General features: G+C 36.5%; 1 protein-coding gene across 7 annotated transcripts in view; it reads left to right on the forward strand.

Moving 5' to 3' along the window:
* SEL1L2 (SEL1L2 adaptor subunit of ERAD E3 ubiquitin ligase) overlaps positions 1-17834 on the forward strand; it is a 118232-nt gene that overhangs the window by 67948 nt on the left and 32450 nt on the right. The window lies entirely within an intron of this gene.

Consider the following 17834-nt stretch of genomic DNA (forward strand, 5'->3'; position numbering starts at 1 on the left):
ACTTCTCTAAACCTCAGGTTTCCCAAACCTGAAAAGGGGATTGATAATAAGGTCCACACTATTTCACAAGAAAACCAAATAACATCTGTAAGATCCCTTAGCTAGTGTTGAAGAACACTAACGAATAATGTTGTGTGACAATCTTAGTCCCAATGGCTTTTTCTTTTGAGTCAGTCACTCCTGACTTTACATCTTAGCTCCAACACTGGCATTTGTGACCTGCCCTCTCTGAGTCTCAATTTCTTCATCTGTAAAATCTGTAAAATATCTGTCTAGTATATGTGTTTGTTTGGTCTCAGGAGGACAAGAAGACAGAATGTGGGTGAGGACAAACTTATCACCCAAAAGATTGACATTGACCTGATATGCAAAATTCAGCCACGTTGTTTGTTGAAATGCTGGTTGGGAAAAAAGTCTCTGCCCCAAGCTCCTCTTACGCCCTTCCTGAAATTCTGGACACTTTTATTCTTCACTCAGACTCCTTCTAGTCCCCTGAACTCCTCATGATCTAGCAATCAAAGTGTTAAAATCTGGGAGAGCAGGGAGCCTACAGGACTCTGCTTCAGTGCTACAGCTGGATTCTATTCTGACAAATGCTGAACTTTACTCTGAAATTTTGACTATCATCCCTGACACCACTATGGGAAATCTATTTCTAATAGCAAGTCCTCTTGCAGTTGGCTTATCTGCTTGTACAAAAAAACAACTAAAGAAGTTCTGTGCTACAAACAATGCTCAGTGTGACTGCTGGTTGCTAGAACCAGGCTAGCCACATGCCATAGTGATCACAGCTCTCTAATAGGCATAGCCAGGTCACCACCTTTCTTCTCAGGCTGTTTGAGCCAGCCTGCTACAGGAACCCTGCCTGAACTGGTAGGAAATGTTGCTGGGATCTGTGGGGACAATGTAGCAACAGTAACGTGGCTAAAGAAGCTGGAAATACAGTTTACTGAGAATGAGAGGGCTAGAGATAGAGAGTAAGAGAGAATGAAGAGGATGAAGACACCTATATCTGGGGAAAAAAGGGAAGAACAATCAGAAACACTGAAGTGTAACAGATGGGAGAAGCCTGGAGTGCCAGAGGTCTAGTAGAGACCTGAATTAACAAAGAAAACAAAAAAGATATGAATCCGTATTATATGAATCCGGCATCGAGTGGGTGGAGGAAGAAACGCAGTTTCAGGCTATTTATAAAAGGAAGCCGGATGGAGGAAAATGGGCATTAATTATTGCTTTTCATGTACCTTGAATGGCTCATCTTGCAAAAATCCAAATAAATTAAAGAAAATGCCAATAAGGGTAACAAAAGCAGTTAAAGTTATGAACAGAGTCCATTGAATTGATTTTCAAAGAATCGGTACCTTCCAAATAAGAACTATTAATTAATAGAGTAGTCTTCACGAAAATAGTGGAAATTAAGGATATAGCAAACAAAAAAGTGTCATATAAGTCCTATAAGATACTGTGCTATGCCAGCTATACTATACCAGGAGGTAGACACATTATGTACTTTTTATTTCTCCGATTCTCATTTAGGAAGCAAAAATTCAGAATTAGAAAGATCACTCTTTTCTTGATATCAGTGAACTGTTTTAATAAGAAATTTGTCTAATTTGCCAAACAAGAAGGTAGAGTTAAACCTCATTTGCTTTAAGAATCAAGATAAAGATCATCCACGTTCTATCACCTTAAAACTTAATTATAGTAATCTCTAAGTGGTGGTTATTTGTAGCTATTTCCTTTCTTAAAACACTTTCTTGGGGTTTCTTTTCCTGTAAATTTTCTATTCATGGTAGATATCAGAAAAAAATTATTTAGCTTAGATGTATGTACTTCCTTGTTTATACAGTTCAAAATAGTTTTACTATGAGTTATAGGAAAATCCATTCTATTATGTAAAAATAACTATAATTGATACATAAAGGAGAAGGATATGAGTTACCGCATGTTTTAACATGCTTTGTGATTTAGAGTAATTCTGTCTCAATGGAAAGATTCCACATATTCTTCATTTATTTCAGATGTGAATTATAGAAGTGTTTCACAGAGGCACTGTAGTTATTAGCACTGTGCTACTACTGAAAAAAAATCATTTTTAGTACCAACCAAATAATCTCTTTGATAATTCTAGAATTACTCGGGTAGAGCATTTCTTCTCAATATTAATGTTCTTTTTGTATTAAGGGTGCAGACAAGACCTGAGTTGTTCATTAGGTTTGATCCACATTTTTGTTTGGCATGCAATCTGAGTTGAAAGTAATGATCTCAGATGCTTTCAAGCTTTGCACAATATTAAAAGAAAACTGATTAATCTTTTTTCTCTTTTAATAATAATTTCTTGAATAAAAAGTAAAAGGAGGAGGGGGCTGGCCCCGTGGCCGAGTGGTTAAGTTCTCGCGCTCCGCTGCAAGTGGCCCAGTGTTTCGTTTGTTCGAATCCTGGGCGCGGACATGGCACTGCTCATCAAGCCACGCTGAGGCAGCGTCCCACATGCCACAACTAGAAGGACCCACAACGAAGAATATACAACTATGTACTGGGGGGCTTTGGGGAGAAAAAGGAAAAAATAAAATCTTTAAAAAAAAAAAGTAAAAGGAGGAATATTTAATTTTAATTTGTTTTTATGGAACCTGAATAATTTGCTTTGAAATATAATAAAATATCCTCTACACTTAACTCTTTCCATTCAAATCCCAGCTACCTTAACAGTTCCTTGAAAACCACGGTACAACGATTCCATTCAGAATCAAGTCTTAGATACAATCGAATTTGCAGAGCTTGACCTTTAAAAACCACTGAAAGTGTCATTGATGTCATCACTATTATGTAGCTTCTCTTTTGACAAGCAGCATTATTTTTTCTGGATTAAGATTTAATCATTATATAATCCATTTCATTTCATCTCAGCCTTATCTCAGAAAAAGACCAAATACCAAAAACCGATTATTGTAAAGTTAAGTGACAATGCCCAGATGTAAAGGAATAAGATAGCACTGACTATAATCAGCACATTTACTATGCAGCAGCTCGTAACATCTTTTGTCTTCCTCTAGTGCCTGCCATGCTTTCAGCAGTGTGAAAAAATAAAACGAAGGTTGAGCCTTCCAGAGAATTAATTCAAAATCATCCATTGTTATTTTTCTGCTAAAGAGAGAGGAAGCGTGCTCTTTGGGTTGCTTATTTGAAGCTGGTAAAATCATGGTTTTAGTCTTTACCTTCTAGAATGAGCATTATACAGAGGAAAGCTCCCCTCCTCTGTCACAGGATGAAAATTTAACTCCCACACAATCCACTTCCCAACTTCACGAACCTCACAAATTTCTCCAGGAGGAACAGGGCAAAAGGGGAGTAAGCTCTGCACAAAAGGTGGAAGCATCTTAAAATACAAACCCAACTGAATAGAACAGTATCTTCATTTTCTCATATTAAGGTCAGTGTATTTGTTCACTGTCAAAGTTTCCACATAAATAAACAAGATTCTAAATTGAGCAGAATCAAAAATTGCCAAGAGCAGCAAGAAAAATAAAAATCTAATATTGACTATATATATCCTTAAAAGGAGCCAATTTAGCCATTTTAAATATAAACTACAAGGGTTAGAGGAGTGCAAGGATTACAGACGTCTTCCATTTGTAAAAACAGCATTTGTGGTCAATTTACTAAAAAGGAAAGCTTTGAGACTGAAGAAGAATAAGCAGAATCATAGATTTTTTTTCAGTTTATCAATTAAGTAAATTATACAAATTATGCTCATAACCCACATGTTAGAGCTATCATGCTTTTGAGAACTGAACTCTGCAGTCAATTCTCTAGTTTAAGAAGTAACACAGTTCTTTTTCCTTGAAAGTGTAATAAAAAAGTTAAGAACTAATTCCTTTTCAGCTTTGATTGAATTATCACACCTCGATGTATCTTGATTTTAGGGAGATATTTGACAAAGTTGAAAGAAATTCTCATGAACTAGATGAAAAAATAATAATGTGGGCTTTGATAACAGTAGATAAAGAACATAGACTAATGGATTGATGCCAAGGTGAAAGCGAGTGTCTGCCAATCTGCTCGTAACTCTGTGCTCTTCAAATACTTCATCAACTATTAAGCTGAATGGCTAAGACCAGATTATTTTTAATGTGAAGCATGGAGGAAAAGGCGTGTTATCAATGATATACGTAAAAGTGTAGAATGAACCTCTAAAAAAGGGGTCAGGAAGGATAAAGCCCCAAATGAGTAGACTGGAAAATGTTAGAAACACCTCAACAGACTGTTACAATTATGTTCTGACAAAAAATAGTGTTATGACTCTATTGAGAAGAGGAGGAAGGAGAAAAAGTGAGAAAGTGATGGAGATGACCTAAATCATCATCTATCATACAGCAAATCTGCAGATAGTGTGTGAAATATATAAATTAAGTAACAAGTAGTAGCAACTTGTCAGGAGTCATGATGGTGGTAATTATCAAAAGGAAACAGCTACAATAATTAAAAATGTTTGTCTATGAAGAGAACAGAGAGTGGCCTGGAAAGGAGGAGGGTATTGATGTTTATATTATAAGCCCTCCAAAGCATTAGAATTTTAATTTTTTATACATATGCATCTATTAGTTTGATAAAAAATACATAAAAAGTTACATTTTGATATTAACTCTCCTCCCAAAAAGGAATTATATTTAAAGTAAAAACCAAAACTCCTCTCCCACTATAAAGGAACCAGCATCTTTGGAAAATGTCAAATTCTGGGTGTGGAACAAGAAATGTACAAGATAATCTTGAGGCATCTTATCATACCTGATAGTAAGGAAGCTGTCAGAAAATACTAGGATTATGACCAAAGGACTGATCCAACTCAAATAAGCTCTTACTGACTGATGATGGAACAACTGAGCACCAAAATGAATGATGATCACAATAAACTGAAATACCTCAAAAATAATTAAATGCATTAGTTCATAATGATATTTAGAAACAGCACTCATTAATCACCTTGGGGGATGTTAGAGAACCAATCCTCATAATTTTGAGAACTGATAAAGGGAAAGACTCAAGATTTATCTTGACTCTTCTATGAAAACTATATCTCAGAGTATAGCAGATGAAGGAAAGTTTTTCTTTATAAAATTATTCTGGCTAATACATGAAGAAGGAAGGATAGAATTAGAACGACATCTTTTTGCCACCCCTAAAGAATCAATGGACCAAGGCAATGGTCATCAGTGGCACCTAATATCATAAAGCAGAGACAAGAAATTATGTACCTCCTGATGGAAATACATCGCACTTCCTATGAGCTAGTCTTGCCAAACAAATTACACTTTCGTTTGATCAAGCTTCTAGGTCTAACCACCAATTTACAGAAAATACAGTGTAATAATCAGCAAAATCCAGACTAAGTGTAACCCTGCAAGATAAATGACCTGTTTTTTCCAACAACAAAAATACAAGGAGAAAAGAGATGGATAAGAAACTTATAGATCAAAAAAGACTTAAGAGACATGCCACCCAATTGCATTTAATTGACCATATTTGGATCCCAGTTCAAATAAACTAAAAAATAATAATAATAAATGTAAAAAGTAAAAAGAAAATTTATAAGCCAATTGCACAGGTATAGATACTGACTGATGATATTAACAAATTACTGTTAGTGTTTTTAGGTGGATAATGGTATTATGGTTATGTTTTCTAAAGGCCTTTTTATTTTAGAGGTACAGATTGAACTATTTACAGATGAAATATGTATTGTCTAAGATTTGCTTCAAAATAAACTGGATGGCTGGTGAAAATGGGTATGGATATAAAGAAGCAAGATTGGCCAAGTTGATAACAGATAATGAAATTGGGTGATGGATACCAAGGCGTTTGTTATACTACTCTATTTACTTTTATATGTTTGAAATACTCTATAATAAAAAAAAATTAGATGGAATAGGGGTTAGACCTGCAGATTAATAACTAAGAAGAAGTGGGATGTCCCTACACTATTCTGGCTTTTGTCAAACATTGTGACAATTTCTTTTCTAAAAATGGCCACAACAGTATCTCTAGTCTCACTTGCTATGTCAGCACTTTAACCAACATTATCAAAAAGTGGAGTCTATTTCCCCTCCCCTTGTACTAGGTGGTTCCCTTGACTACTTCACACAATAGAATCGGTGGAAGTAATGCTACATCACTTCCAAAGTTAAGCCTTAAAAAGGACACAGCTCTACCTAGCTCTGTCTCTCAGGATGCTCACTCTTGGAACCCAGCCACCATGCTATGAGGAAGCCCATACAGCAGGAGAGGCCACATGTAGGTGTTGTGGCCATTAGCCTCAGCTAAGACCTCAACCAACAGCTAGCATCAACTGCCAGACATGTGAACGAACAAACCTTCAGATGATTTCAGCCTCCAGCCTTTGAGTCTTCCAACTTGGGCCCCCATCTAGTGGATCAGAGGCAAGCCATCCCCACTCTATTCTGTCCAAAGTCCTCACCCACAGAACCCTTAGCATAATAAATGGTTGGCTTATGTCATTAAGTTTTGGGGTAATTCATTACCCAGCTATAGTAACTGGAATAAGAATCCTTATATTCAGAATTAAAAGGGAAGAAAGCACTTTTCTCAGAAGCACCCGAAGCAAAGTGAAGCAAACATCTGTTTGCAGTGAGTTCAAATCTCTTGGCCCAATCCAACTCCACCCTGGGTACTGAGAGAACTTATAAACGATGTCACCACCAACTTGTCAGTGATTTAGAGTGACTTTTAAAAAGAGCAGGCAAGGAGCCACAAGGCCTGGAGGCTGTCAAATTCTGAAAATCACACAAAGTGCTAATGAGTTGAATGGATAAGATTCCCACCATATTTTCCAAAAGTTTATGAATATCCCATAAAATAAAGAAGTACTATTTGTCAAGGAACAGGGGTTCACTAAGAACAATTTGTATTAAGCAAGCTCTATTTTACAGGGTCGCTAGACTAAGACATCTGAAAAATGTGGTAGAGATGATAATCCTATATTTTATCTATATAACACCATCAACCAAAAGTTACGTGCTCTTTAAGTGTAAGTTATACAATTGTATTATTAAAATGCTGTCAATTAAAGCATAAGCCAATACTTTCTTATTACTTAGAATTTTTATTTTGTTGTTATTAGAAGTGCTGTTTTAGACATAGATTTTTATCATATGTCAGTCTTTGGTTACATAAAAAGGTAAATATAAGTTAAGTAAATTCAGGTGTTCCTAAAATTCTTCTCATTCAGAGTCCAACTGAATCAGTTTTCAACTTAGGACCCTTAGTTGATATCTGTCTTTGTCCAACATGGCATCATTCTCTATGCCATTAAGAACGTCAGTGGGGCCACATTTCTTAAGGGAATGCTCTGCAATTACCTCCAGGATTTTCTTCCAAACTATTGATGCATTCTGCAACTACTGACGCCGACACTTTCCTATTTGACTAAATTCTTACTTTTATTTTTTCCTTAATTGAACCGCATATTGCTTGAAGTTCAGTTTAAAGTCAGCGACAAGATTCTGACAATGTTTGATGTTGAACACCTTAGTCATAATGCTTCGAGATGCATAAATTGGACACAACAGCCTCTCACTGTTCATTAGTTTTTCATCTATTCCTAGGGATTTAGCAATTTCTCCTGCCTTCAGTTCTATGGCTTTACTTGTGACAGCCAATCCTTTCCCACATAATTTAGTAACAAAAATTAACAGTCTCATATACTTTGGGATATATTCCCTTTTTTAGAAACTTGTAACCACTTTGTTTTGACAAGGCCTTGACAGATATATGGCATCCATAATGTAGACCAGATTCAGAAAGCACGCAAGATGGTGAAAATCACGCAAGATGGTGAAAATCACCTAAAATATATCACACAAGAAAGGCAGAATCAGGAATCTTTGTAAAAGGGAACAAGTGAAGTACCAGATAGCTGACCTCAAGTGTCTGAAAGGCAGAGGGCGTTGCAAGAAGGAATTAATTTGCTGAGCACCAACCGACTATACAGTTTAAAGTTACTAAGTACTAAGGCAGCAACTACTCTACAGAGATTAATATAGGTTCCCTGTGTATCTATTAACTTAATGAACTTCCCATCAGCAGAGAGGTGCACTTGTATTGGTCAGGATTCTCTGAGTTTCAAGTATAGAAAATACAATCTGGGGCCAGCCCAGTGGGGCAGCGGTTAAGTGCACACACTCCACTTTGGCGGCCCAGGGTTTGCCGGTTTGGATCCCGGGTGTGGACATGGCACTGCTTGGCAAGCCATGCTGTGGTAGGCATCTCACATATAAAGTAGAGGAAGATGGGCACAGATGTTAGCTCAGGGCCAGTCTTCCTCAGCAAAAAAAGAGGAGGATTGGCAGCAGATGTTAGCTCAGGGCTAATCTTCCTCAAAAAAAAAAAAAAAGAAAGAAAAGAAAATACAATCTAACTGGGTTAAGCAAAAGTGGAATGTAGCTATGAAGTCCAAGTTACAGCTGCCTTTAGATAATCTGGATCCAGAGGCTAGAATGAAGACATTAGGACATACTTTCTTGGTCTCTTCCCTTTGTTTTTGTCTATGATGACTTTATTTTGAGCAGGCTGACCCCATGCAGAGGCAAAGATGGCCACCAACAACCCTAGGTATACTTAGCCCTTATATCTGGAAGTCTCTGTGAAAGAAGCCGGATTCTTTCCCAATGATTTCAGCAAAAGCACTGGGTTAGATCACAAGCCCACCCTGAATCAATCACTGCAGCCAGCAGGAGAATAATCTGATTAGTTGCACCTGTGTCATGTGACCTCCTAGATTCAGAAAGGGGTGAGGAGTTCTATTGGACCAAATGCACTACGATTGGAAGAAAGGTGGCTTCACAAAGAGAATCCACGTGGGCAAAAATGACTACATCTACATGCCAAATTAAGATTTAATTACTGAGGCCTGTGCAGGTCTCAACCTGTCTGTGGTTTGGGGTCGCTACCTGCCTCATAAAGCAAAGTAGAGGATTTGTCTTCTGAGAAGACAGCGTCGTCTTCTCTGAAAAATCCTCCTACGTAGTTGGCTTTGGCATCTTCCAGGAATAGGAGGGTAGGGATTGAAGCCTCATAGGTCTGGGTTTTCAGCTGAGGTAGAGAGAGGATGGCGGTTACAACCAGAAAGTCCAGAGTGGGGTGTAGTTACCTCCAGAACTCGTCACTGTCAACACAACCTGGGCTTCATGACAGTCATAGAAGTGGATTCATTAATATAAAATAATACAGTTTCAAAAAAAAAAGATTTAATATGGAAAAGTATCCTAAACAAAATTGAAAAATAAAAGATTTGAAAAAATATTTTCAAAAGATGATCATACAAAGAAAAATTTAAATTTATTGTAACAAATAGAAATGATACTACATCCTTTGACTAGAAGCAATAAAACTAAAAATTAATGACAAAAAGATAGCTTAAAATTTAGCTCCTTATAGAATTTTGAGTCTCTTAATTTTTAGCAAATAGCAAAGATAAAATAGAAACTGAAATTGCATTATTGAAAACTCAATGACAGGGGTTGGCTCCATGGCTGAGTGGTTAAAGTTCCATTCTCTCCACTTCTGCAGCCTGAGTTCGCAGGTTCAGATCCTGGGTGCAGACCTACTCCACTCATTGGCCACGCTGTGGAGGCATCCCACATACAAAATAGAGAAAGACTGGCACAGATGTTAGCTCAGGGCTAATCTTCCACAAGCGAAAAAAAGAGGAAGATTGGCAACATATGTTAGCTAAGGGTGAATCTTCCTCACTGCCCCCCCCCCCAAAAAAAACAACTCAATGGCAATAATGACATTATATATCAAAAGTTATAGAATATGGCTAAAGCCAGATGCAGGGGAAAATATACAGCCGTAAATATTTTGATAAACAAGAAACTTAAGCATATATCTCAAAAAGCTAAAAGAAGAAGGAGCAAAATAAAAGTAGAAAAGGAGTATTTTAATAAGCTTTTCAGATAATTGTACATATTCTTTTTTGGTTGTACACCAAAACTCAACAAGTGATAACTTCTTAAATGTTAGTTGCAATGTGGAATCTGAAATCAATCAATGAACTTTTCCTACTCTTGTTACATTAAAATTGATTGACCTATCTTGAATTTTGAATAGAACTTTTTACCCATACATAACTTTATAACATCATGCATAAGTTGTTTAGAAAATATTGATTCACTGACTTATGCAAAGCTTCCAAATTTGACACATTTCATTATACGATATCAAAAAATCACATTTGTCAATATCATTGATCTCATCAAAAGTTTTTAAGTATTAGAATGTTAAGCTCATGGTTGTACATATAAGTTTTCCAAAATTCTAATTTTTGCTTAAAAGCTTGAATTTATCATTGGCAACAAATACTTTCATTTTCCTTGAGGTGACAGGCTTGCTTCCTTAATTTTCAAGAAAATGTCTGCCAATACAAATGAACATAGTCCGTCCTTTGATTCTTCAAGTAAAGACGGTATCCCGTGAAAAAAGTGGCTAGTTCAGCCTGCAACTGAAACAGTGCATTTCATTGAAACAGCCAACTTATTTCACTATACAGAAGTGCTTTATGACTACTTTCCATCTTTTCACATAGAATATTAAAAAGACATGTATTCAAGGGTTGGGACAATAAACACAATGCTTTTACTGCTTCATCAAGGACATTCTTAAGAGAAACTTGCATTTTTATTTTTACTGTGATGTGTGGCATGAAGAATACAGTAACAGTAGAAATGGCAATTTGAAGCGCTTCCCAGATTCATGCTAACATGATAGCAGTTTTACCTACTGTTGCTTTGCACCATCAATGCAAACGTCAACATGATGAAAAGTGCAAATCATATCTTGGCATTGTCATGAAAATAGTCTTGATCTTGAAGACCTGATGAAAGGTCTTAGTGTTCCAAGTTATCCACAGACAAGACTTTGAAAACTGCAGAGTTAGGATATAGGTTTAGCTGGATATGACTGAAACTCAAAATAATAGCGACAAACAAAACAGAATTGTAGTTTTCCCTACTGTTAAATTTGAGTGGGGAAGGTGGCTCTTCACAGTGAAGTCATCAGGGACTCAGACTCCTTCTATTTTGTGGCTTTGCCATCTTTAGGATGTTGCCCTTGTCTGCATTGTCCAAGTTGGCTTACTATCGTGTCAGCATTCCAGCCAGTAGGAAGGGAAAGAGTGGAAAGAGAAAGCACACCTTTAACAGCATGAACTGCAAGTTGCTCACATCACTGTCACTCACGGCTACTGGTCATAACCTAATCACACGGCCACATCTGACTGCTAAGGAGGCTGTGGATCATATTAAGTTAAACCATGACATTGCTGACATTTGACCTACCACATCATCAATTTCCTGTGGTTCAATCTTACAGTCTATTTTGATTACCACATCCAGGGCTACAAATCAAGGGATCTGTTATTCTGGAAGAAGAAAAATCCTGCAATACAACCAGCAATCCCTGCCACAGTCTTTCTCAGTAAAAGGAATTTACTTAAGTTCATTTTTTAAGAGTTTACTCTTTGTGTTGTACATTTTATGGGCTTGGACAAGTATATAATGGCATATATCCACCATAATAGAATCATATAGAGTAGTTTCACTGCCCTAAAAATCCTCTGTACTCCACCTATTCATTCTTCCCTTCCCCCAGCCCCTGGAAGCCACTGATCATTTTACTGTTTGCAGTTATCTTTTTCAGAAAGTCATATAGTTGGAATCACTCAGTATGTAGCCTTTTCAGATTGGTTTCTTTCACTTAGTGATATCCATTTACATTTCCTCCGCATCTTTTCATGGCTTGATAGCTCATTTCTCTTTAGTGCTAAATAATATTACATTGTCTAGATATAACACAGTTTATTTACCTGTAATTCAGCTACTAAAGGACGTCTTGGTTGCTTCCAAGTTCTGGCAATTATGAATAAAGCTGCTATATACATCCATATCCCAATTTTTGTGTGGACCCAAGTTTTTATCTCATTTGGGTAAATACCGAGGAGTGCAATTGTTGCATCATATGGTAAGAGTATGTTTCGTTTTGTAAGAAATTGCCAAATTGTGTTCCAAAGTGACTATACCATCTTGCATTCTCATCAGCAATGAATGAGAGTTCCTGTTGCTCCACATCCTAACCGGAATCTGGTATTGTCAGTGTCCTGGATTTTGTCCATTTAATTTCATTTTGGATATAGTAAGATATTTTTGTCCACTTCTCCCTCCAATGTCTCCCTCTAATGATTTGTCAAGTTTGAAATGCTGATCTTGACACCTAATGTGCAAGTAAGCATTCTTTTATCCTAATACACAGCAGCAGCTTAGTAAACACATAATCTGAGAAGGCAATATGAAGACATATTCAGCTTCACTGATGTAAAATATAAAACAGATGGCATATGTAGATTCAAAAAAAGTCACTCTGAGGATTTATTATTGATATTTGTCTTGTTCTTTAAGGAAAACTTGACAAATTTTAGTTATCATAAAAACTTTAAAACTTCTGTATAATAAAATAGCATAACCAGTGATGAAAGGCAAGCAGTAGACTAGGAGGAAATATTCACCAAACATATAACAGACAAATGACTAATATATAAAGTTTATAAAAGTCTCCTACACATCAATAAGAAAGATAAATATACCTAGTAGTAATGGACAAAGGACATGAATATGCAAATGACAGAGGAAATTAAATGGTCAGTAAATAAGAAAAGATGTTCAACCTTACTAGTTATTCAGGAAATCCTAATTAAAACAAGATATTTTTATCCATTAGACTGGCAAAACTAAAAAATTAGAGATTGATGATATCCAGTGTTGGTGAGAGTATGGGGGAATAGGTACTTCACATGCTTTGGGTTGAGAGCATCAATTTGTAAAAACACCTTGGTATAGGCAATTTGGCAGTATCTGTCAAAATTTTCAGTGCATACGCCTTTTGTCTTAGCAATTCCATTTCCAGTTATTTGTTCTAAAAAATATATACATGTGGATGTATAAGAATTTCATTGTTTTTAGTAAAAGCTGAAAATTTTAAATGCCCTAAATGTCTAACAACAGACAATGACTATGACTAATGTCTAACAAAGGCAATGACTATGCCATGAAATTACGGCATGTCCACCTGTAAGTACTGGCAGGGGAAAACCTCCAAGATATATCAAGTGAAAAAAAGCATTTATTTTATGAAATTTTCGTGACACTTTGAAGATAGACACTAAAATTGATCAATAATGGTTAAGGTGTAAGAATAGGAAATAAATTTATGAGAAGGAAGACTAATAATATGTGGAGACTTGCTCCACCAGATATCAAAACATACCTTAAGCTACAGGGATCAACATAATTCAGCTTTGGCCCAGAAATTTTCAAATAGAACTAGACTCTTGCCACTTAAAGTATGGTCATGGACCAGCAGTATGCACATCCCTCCAGGAGCTTGTTAGAAATACAGAATCCTGGGATTGACTCCAGACCTACTGAATCCAAATCTGCATTTTCACAAGATCCCAGGGTTATTCATGTTGCATGGCAAGGTTTGAGAAGCACTGACCTCAGCCTGCAGTTCACCAGAATCACTGTGAAAATTTTGAAACTCTAGAATCTCTGGCCCCATTCTGAAACTGAATGCATCAGATTTTCCCAAGGCAGGGTCCCAGTTTGTTTCATAAAAGCTCCTCAGGAGAGTCCATCGAACAGCCAGGATTAAAAACCAAGGAACTAGAAAGTCTAGACTTATGTCCACGAATATAAGAAAATTTAGTAGATTATAACAAAGGAAGCCCAAATTAGCAGGGAGTGGGATTTAAGAAAAAACTACATATATGTATGGGAATGCTTAGAAAGTGGTCTGGAAAGACAAACTGTTATCAGGCATGGGGATTTGGCAGTGAAAGGAGACTTTCACTTTTTTTATTGTGATAAAAAAACGCATAAAATTTACCATCTTCAGCATTTTTAGTGTATAGTACAGTAGTGTTAACTACTTGTGCATTGTTCTACAACAGATCTCTGGAACTTTTTTCGTCTTGCAAATCTGAAACCCTATGCCTATTAAACAAGTCCTTCCTGCCCCTCTCCCCAGCCCTTGCCAACCTTCATCCTACTTTGCTTCTAAGAGTATGATTATGTTAGAGACATCATATAAATGGATTCATGCAGTATTTGTCTTTTTGTGACTGGCTTATTTCACTTGGTATAATGTCCTAATGGTTCATCCACATTGTAGCATGGATCAGAATTTTCTTCCTTTTAAGACTGAATACTATTTCATTGTGTGTATATACCACATTTTGTTTATTCATTCATCCACTGATGGACACTTAGGTTGCTTACAACTTCTAGCGGTTGTGAATAATGCTGCTATGAACATGGGTATACAAATATCTCTTCAAGATCCTGCTTTCAAATCTTTTGGGTATATACCCAGAAGTGCAATTAATAGATTATACAGTAATTCTATTTAATTTTTTAAGTGACCATCATGTTGTTTTCCACAGTGGCTGCACCATTTTACATTCCCACCAAGAGTGCATAGGGTTCCACTTTCTCCCTGTCCTCACCAACACTTGTTATATTCTGGTTTTGGTTTTTTGTAGTAGCCATCCTAATGGGTGTGAAGTGGTATATCATTGTAGTTTTGATTTGTATTTCTTTAATAGTTAGTGATGTGAGCACCTCTTCACCTGATTGTTGGCTATTTGTATATATTCTTTGGAGAAATGTTTATTCAAGTCCTTTGCCCGTTTTTCAATTGGGTTATTTGTTTTTCTGTTGTTGAGTTGTAGGAGCTCTTTATATATTCTAGATATTAACCTTTTATCATATAAATGATTTGAAAATATTTTCTCCCACTTTGTGGGTTGCCTTTTCACTTTGTTTATAGTATTAATTACTGCAAAACAGAGGTTTTTAATTTTGATATAGTCTTATTTTTTTATTTTTATTTTTGTTGCCTGTACTTTTAGTGTCATATCCAATAAATCATTACCAAATCCAATGTCAGAAAGATTTTCCTCTGTTTTCTTCAATGTGTTTTTTCATTTCAGGCCTTATGTTTGGTCCTTAATTCATTCTGAGTTAATTTTTGTATATGGTGTAAGGTAAGAGTTCAATTTCATTCTTTTTCATGTGGATATCCAGTTTTCCCAACACCGTTTGTTGACAAGACTATCATTTCCCCATTGTGTAGCCTTGGCACCTTTGTTGAAAATCATTTGACCATATATGTGAAGTTTTATTTCTGGGCTTTCTACTCTGTTTCATTGTCCTACATGTCTATCTTTATGCCTATGTGTGTTCTTCTATTTAAAGTCAGTCTCTTGTAGACAGCATATATTTGGATTTTATTTTTTTATCCATTCGGCCACTCTATGTCTTTTGATTGGGGAAATTTAATCCTTTTACATTTAGACTAATCACTGATAGGGAAAGACTATTGCCATCTTGTTAATTGTTTTTGTTTGTCTTGTAGTTATTTTGTCCCTCTTTTACTCTCTTGATGACTTCCTTTGTTTTTCATTTATATTTTTTTGTGGTGGTGTGCTTTGATTTCCTTTTCATTTTCTTTTGAGCATCTTCTATAGGTATTTTCCTTGTAGTTACTATGGAGATTACATAAAACATAGTTATAACAATCTATTTTAAACTGATAGAAACTTGACTTCAATCACATACACTCTGCCCTCTCCCTAATTTATGTTATCAATGACAAATTACATCTTTCTATATTTTGTATCCATTAACATAGTTTTTAAGTTATAGTTATCCTTTATGCTTTTGTCTTTTAAATTCTACAACAGAATTAAAAGTGGCTATGCACCATTATAGAATTACAGGATTCTGTATTAATCTATCTATCTATATATACAAATTTGTCTATATTTAAGTATTTGTCTTTATATTTTTGTATGCTTTGTGTTCCTATCTAGCATTCTTTTGTTTCAGTTTGAAGGATTCCCCTTAGCAATTCGTACAAGGCAGATCTAGTGGTAATGAACTCCTTTAACTTTGTTTATCTGGGAAGATCTTTATTTTGCCTTCATTTCTGAAAGTCAGTTTTTCCAGATACAGTGTTCTTGATTGCCAGCTTTTTTCTTTCATCATTTTGAACACATCATCCCACTCCCTTCTGGCCTGTTATGTTTCTGCTGAGATACCTGCTCGTAATCTTTTGAGAGCTTCCTTGGATGTGATGAGTCTCCTTTCTCTCGCTGCTTTCAAGATTCCCTCTTTGTCTTTGACTTTTGCTGGCTTGATTCTAATGTGTCTTGTTGTGGGCCTCTTTGGGTTCATCCTAGTTGGAGGTTTTTGAGCTTCTTGAACTGGATGCCCTTTCCTTCCTCAGATTTGGGAAGTTTTCAGCCTTTATTTCTTAAAATAATCTCTCTGTTCCTTTTTCTCTCACTCTTCTTTCTCTGTGACTCCCATAATATGTACATAGGTCCATTTGTTGGTATCCCATAAGTCCCTTAGACTTTCTTCACTTTTCTTTATTCTTTTTTCTTTTTGTTTCTCTGACTAGATAATTTCAAATGCCCTATGTTCAGGTTCACTGATTCTTTCTTCTGCTTGACCAACTCTGATGTTGAACCCCTCTGGTGAATTTTTCAGTTCTGTTATTGTATTCTTCAGCTCCATAATTTCAGTAAGGTTCTTTTTTGTAGTTTCTATCTCTTTGTTGACATTCTTATTTTGTTCATGCATTGTTTTCCTGGTTTCATTTAGTTGTTTACATGTGTTCTCTTGTAGCACTTTGAGCTTAAGATGATTATTTTGAATTCTTTATCTGGTAATTTGTAGATCTCCTTTTCTTTAGGGTCTTTTTCTTTTTTTGGGATTTATTTATCCCTTTCATTGGGCTGTATTTCCCTGTTTCATTGTGTGCCTTGTTATTTTTTGCTGTGATATATGCATTTGGAAAAACAATCGCCTCTCCTAATCTTTACAGATTTGATACAGGGCGAGACCTTTGCCATTCAGCATGGCTCAAGATTCTGGGGGCCTCTCAAATCTTTTCTGGGGATATATCTTCTCTATGTTTGTAATTTCCTAATTAGAGAGGTTTGCCAGTTTCTTTTTCAAGAGCTTGTAATGTCTTCCTCCCTCTGGTGTCTGTTCATGATACAGCAGGTCTTCTGGTGTTGGAACAAGCCACTAAGTTCTCTTCTGTTCTTAGTGGCCCCCAGCATCTAAAGCATGCCAGTTGTGTCAGCGCTCTAAGTCCAAGAAGATAGAAACCAGTCTTTTGAGCAGCCCCCCAAAAAGCTGAAACACTGGACTCTCATTTCACTCTTTTTCTTTCCCAGGGAGAAGCCACCAGCTGGGTGCTTTCTCCTATTATACCAAATTGTGCTGGCTTCCCTCTGTGGTATCTGCAAATTCTCTGGTGCTACAATAAGTGGTTCAGCAATCTTTTGTTCTTAGCAGCCCCCCAAGAATCCAAAGTATGCTGGTTCCCCACCAGGGCTCTGAGTCAGGCAGTACAGAAACCAGTCCCTCAGGGGGTCCTCCCAAAAGCTGTAACATTGGACCTAAGTTCCACTCTCCTCTTTCCCTCCCAAAGGAGAAGCCCTGAGTGGGACTTTTTCTTCTGATCACATTGACCTGTGCTGGCTTCGGGAGGGGCAACTGCAGATTAAATAAAATGGCTTTTCTTACCTATTCAGTGGGCTGTACTTTGCTTTGAGTTTGCCTGGGTTACTACAATTTCTTAACTGATTTCTGTAGTTCTCATAAAGGATTTTTGGAGTGTTTATCGTTGCTAAGTTGGTGTCTCTGTGGGGGAACAAGAACTCAGGCTTCCTAGTCCATCACCTTGCTCTG

Source organism: Equus caballus, chromosome 22, assembly GCF_041296265.1.
Source record: "Equus caballus isolate H_3958 breed thoroughbred chromosome 22, TB-T2T, whole genome shotgun sequence".
NCBI lineage: Eukaryota > Metazoa > Chordata > Mammalia > Perissodactyla > Equidae > Equus > Equus caballus.